Source organism: Ursus maritimus, unplaced genomic scaffold, assembly GCF_017311325.1.
Source record: "Ursus maritimus isolate PB19 unplaced genomic scaffold, ASM1731132v1 scaffold_10, whole genome shotgun sequence".
NCBI lineage: Eukaryota > Metazoa > Chordata > Mammalia > Carnivora > Ursidae > Ursus > Ursus maritimus.
Window position 1 is genome coordinate 72,154,814 of NW_024423344.1, and position 5,470 is coordinate 72,160,283.

Here is a 5,470-nt window from a genome sequence, read left to right on the forward strand (position 1 = left end):
GTATCAGTATGTCTTCAGGAGGAAAGACAGCGGGCAACGTGTTACACGATGGATGTGAGAAGTAGAGAACCCCAAAATTGCCACCAGGAATGCACTGGAACATGGGCAGGACAATTTGAGAAAAATCTACTGAAACTCTACATATTTTTTTGCATAGGCTGAATTGTGGATAATTAGCATGAATCCATGACTTAAGACGATGTGACAGGAGCAATCTGATGTCTATGAAATCTGCAAAATCCCTTCTACAACAGGCCGACATTGAAGAGAGACCATTCGAAAGAGAACCTAAATTTATCCGAAGAGGGACGATAGGGGCAAAAGCAAGAGTTAGGTATGTTTAAACTGAAGAAAGAAAACTACTAGGAGATTTCAAATGGTAAGGGACCATACCTTAAAGAATTGATGGAAATTACACGGAGCGCATTAGAGCCATGGGCCTAGAAAAAGTCTTCGAATCCGCCCCTACTTCCTCAAATGCCACAAAACTAATTTAATGTAGAGAAAGAAAAAATAGTGCAACACAAATTATCACAATTAAATCCCATACTCTTATTTTTTTAAAGATATATTAAAATAGAATATTGACCTTATGGAAAATAGAAGCACTCCGAAAAGTCATGGTAAAGAACAAATGGAAACAAGTTACATGTTTCCAAGCACGCAAAAATAAATTAAGAAAATGGTAGAAGACATAAAACAATAGCATAATTATAAAATAGAAAAATTTAGAAATGAGGTGATGGCACGTAGAAAAACATGCAAAATAAATGAATAGCAATATTAACCTAGGCACACAGATAATTTCTTTAGACAGAATAAGCAAAGGGAGAAAAACTTAAAATAAAAAAGAAATAAAGAACTAAAAAGGAACCAAGAAAGAGTGACTGTTACGGAATGTGTGTAAAGACTGTCCAATAGATTTATAAAAGATGACCTCAAACCAAAACCAAAGCAATGAAACCAAAGTTGAGAAATTTTAAAATTTCTTGAAAGCAGTAAATTCCGCCAGCAAAACCCACTCAGCCGTGAGTCACGTACTTGACCAACACTACCCGTATCTCATACACTATTATAAAAATGTGTATCATAAAATTCAAAAAAGAGTATTAGTTGTTTAATTATTTTAGTTTTTTCGGATATTTTAGTTTATTATAGTTGATATGTAGGGCCTTTTCCTCAAGCAGAATCCTGTGGAATCCTTTTTGCTTCCCAATATCCTTAACTCTTCCATGAAATTTGTTGCCAAATACTGGTCCTTCTTTTACCGTAATTCTGGAGTTTGATTTTTCCCCCCAAACAAATCTGTATCCTTCCAGGACACTCCAGCCTCTGGGGAATCCTTCACTCACTAAGTGCAGCACTGAGTTTCCCTCTGCGTTGGTCACAGTGCAGGGAGGAAACAGCATCCCAACCTTTGTGAGTCTCTTGCCTATGGCTGATGTGCTCTCATTTTTAACTCGCTCTGCAATTATTTGTGTTTTTCCAGACATTATGATTTCCTCAGATGTGTCTGAGATAGCCGGCTACTGGCAGCCAAAACAACTTCTACTTGGAACATTTCTGCGTGAAGAGAAAGAGCCCAGGTTCTGGCTTCCAAAACACTCCAGCTTAAACCTCATCTCTGGCTTATACTAAACATAGAACTTAAGTAAAGAACTTAATCTTTCTAAGCCTCATTTCCTCAGCTGTAAGAGGGCTTTAATGATATTTTACTCCATGGTTTATTGTGGGGATTAATGGGCCAGCATATGAAAGTGCTTTGTAACCTGCAAGTGCCCCACAGGTTTAAGGTTACAGGACCACTGAAAACATCCACATCAAATTCAGTGTGTCTGGTATGGAGTTCATCTAACAGTCATTCAGAAAGCATTTATGAGATGCCCGTGAGCCACAGGGCCAGGGCTGGCTGCTGCACCTCCTTCTAACTACCCCAGGGGGTCTCCCATCCTGAGGCTCACGAGCTCATGCAGAGTGCTTCATCCGCCCATCGCCCATCAACCCATTTGCAAAATCTCAGTGTCACTTGAAATCATTTCTTCTTCCTAATTTCCAACAGCCAGTCAGTGTCCTTCTGGCTTTCTGCTGTTTTCTTTCTAAAGTTTCTGAATCTTTCCCATCATTTCCTTTCTTATACCTATCTCTATTTAAGGAAACCAAAATTATATAACTTAAGCATTGTGCAGTTATATTTGAAAATTGCCCTATTGTGTTCAAAATTAAATGAACATAGTTTAAGTATGTATCTTCACCAAAAATATGCTAGCAGTGGCAGAGTGACTTGCTTCAACATATTTATGGGAAGTAGGCAGTGGAACAACAGTACAGTGCTTTTATTGTCAAAGGTCTATGGCGCAATGAGATAGCTAGGAAATTTATATATATGTATATATGTAAATAAATCTATTTATGTTTATTTATATATTAACTGTGCATATATAAATACATATTCCTATATATTTGTGTATATTAAATATATATTGCCTATAAGTTATATATTAATATATAATAAATAATATATTATATATAAATATATAATAAGTCTATATGTTTTATGTATTAAATTTACAAATATACAACACAGATATAATAAATAATAAATTTATATATTTATATATATTATGTTTTATATATTTATGTGCCCAGAGCTTTTATTTATATATATTTGAATATATATTTTCATATATATGTTTATATATTTTGGGAAAGAGTCCCCAAAGAACCTTTCAGAGATGGAGTCCTGCTAGAATGGCTCCCAGGGCATCTTCATTCTCTCTGTAGGTCAGAGTCTGGAGTTAATAGGAGTGATAGAATTAGAATACTAATAAAAATAACAATAAACGGTAGCAACAAGATTAATCTATAGTTTTTCCTTTAACACAATGAAGATGTCTGAGTTCCCTCTAACTGAAATGTGGAACTTAGCCTGTCTCAAGCTACCTTGGAAGGTCATAGTCTATGGGCACCTGGGTGGCTCAGTCGTTAAGTGCCTGCCTTTGGCTCAGGGCCTGATCCCAGGGTCCTGGGATCGATCCCCATGTCACGTGGGGCTCCCTGCTCAGCAGGGAGTCTACTTCTCCCTTTCCCACTCCCCCTGCTTGTGTTCCTTCTCTCACTGTCTCTCTCTCTGTCGGATAAGTAAATAAAAAATCTTGGAAAAGAAAAGAAAGGTCATAGTCTAGGAAAAGGTAAATTAATCAGACTGACCCCTGGGAAAAATAGAAAAAATGGTCAAGAACTATACCCACGTAAGTATCAGGCCTAGATAATTTCACAGCATGTTCTATCAATTATTTAAGAAAGACAATAAAATGGAATTCATTTACTATAGCGAATGAAATATCTAAGAATAAATGTAACAAGAAATGTGCAATATTTACATAAAGAAACTTTAAAATACTACTTTTTCTGTCATGGAGCATGGGAACAGAGAGAAAATTGAAAAAGGAATTTCAGTCTTTACAAATGAAGTTAAGATTACATTAACATCAAAAATAGGTCAAACACTTACTGAATGGGTTGATATCTTTTTCTGAAGCCAGATCTTCCCATCATCCAGGCAATGGCAAGACAATTTTGGATCTTCATGTGGGAATGTCATTGTAGAGGGCAATAGAAACAATCTCTCCCATGATCCAGTAAGTTTAAATCTCTTAACAGGGAAAAACAGTAGCAGAATGGAGAGAGAATCATCTCTTTAGATTCCAAAACAACAAGAACTTTGGAGAAGTCAACAAAATACACACATACAAAGCCCTCAGACAGCTCTGGTCAGAAAAGTTAAAGACACTGGAATCTTCTCTGGAACAAACCAATGGATCTATCACAGTGACTAAGGTCAGCAAGGAAACTTCTAATACTCATGCTTCATTTGAATCTATAGCCAAAGAAAATTTACTTTTAGGGGAAGATGTTGACTTCGTTGACTTGGAAGAAGTTTCTTCTCAAACTGATAGTGAAACAGGCAAAAGGGACCCTTCAAAAGATTGCTATTCTCTTGACCCAGAAGAGCTAAGGAAAGCTAAGTCATGAACAATAGTTCTGCTACAGAAATGCAGGTGCAGTTAGCCCTGAAATTTTCAGGGCTGAACTGAAGGGAGCCTGAGATTTAGAGACCTGTAAGAAGCAAGATATAATGCTAGACATGGACAAGCAGTCTGGTCCAGAAAGCCACATAGAAAACACATGGAACGTATATGGAGATCTAGATAAAGTTAAACACATTGAATATTGCCTTAATAAGAACAAAGTAGGGTCACAGTTATCTGAAAAGTTACAGGAGGCAGAATTAAATGGTGGCAAAAGTATTGAGCCGGTGGGAATACACATCACCCTTAGTAATTCTCTTCCCCAGGTAGGTGATCCCTCAACTGAAGACAATAAAGAGCCAGATAACACCTGGGTGAGGCTCCCTCCCACTGCAACTGGCCTCTTCTATAGAAGCATATAGGAATAAAGAGTCTCCAGACAATTCTTCAGAATCTGCTCTGGACAAAAAACACCAAGGGACATAAATGGATAATAAGTTTGAAATTCAGTTATGTGCCATTGAAGATACTGTTCTTCAAAAGAAGAGAAAAACAAGACTCCACCCATGTTTCTGTGCATTAAAGTAGGAAAACCAATGAGAAAATTCTTTGCGACTCACACTGTAGCCATAGGGCAGCAGTATGGCAAAGGAAGAAGCAGCCTGTGTACTGGTTGGCTGTTCCTCTGGAGAGCCTGTGTTAGCAGCTATCTGATATATAAGAAGAAGATATCCTGTGCCCCCAGAAGAAGTGTGTAGTCTTGGGCTGCTCTGCTCTGGTCGTTGGAATAATGAGCCACAGAATCAAGCAGCGAGTAATGAGAGTTCCTAGAAATACTATGCTCTGGACTGAGATTCTTCATCTATTTGAAACATAATTTCTTAATTTGAAAAATAAGTCATTGTGGTAAGTGACCGGATCATGTGTGAACAAATTGATGCATATATTAATGAATGAATTTATCCTGGCGTGTACTGGACTAGTTCTAGATAAGTGACTGGGACTCTACCCTCAGAAGGTTATGAAATCTGATGAAACAGTTTCTAGCACTTTCTAGAGACTTAATATGATTGTATTCCATAGATTTGGATACTGCTTTATGTAAAAAATACAATCATCTTTTTCTTAATACTAAGAGATTATTTCCTTATTTAGAAAGAACCAATAATCCTGTTCAAATTAAATCTTCCCTTTTTTTCTAATTAAAAAAAAAACTCAAAAACATAGCACAAAAAAAATCACAGTTGAATCATTCTTTTGAATATCAATTTAAAATATCTCAAATAAAATAGGAAACAGAATCCCAGCTTCAACATGGCATTGATACGTCATGACCCAGTAGTATTTAAGGTATAATGTCAAGATGTTTTGGTGTTAGAATATTTTATTCATTATATTAATAAATGAAAGTAAAAAAAAACCTCACAATCTTCTCATTGTAT

At 36.4% G+C, this 5,470-nt stretch overlaps 1 pseudogene; it reads left to right on the forward strand.

Annotated features, from left to right (window-relative positions):
- Positions 1–218: 218 nt before the first annotated feature.
- Positions 219–5,118, forward strand: LOC103657631 (annotated as a pseudogene).
- The last annotated feature ends 352 nt before the right edge of the window (positions 5,119–5,470 follow it).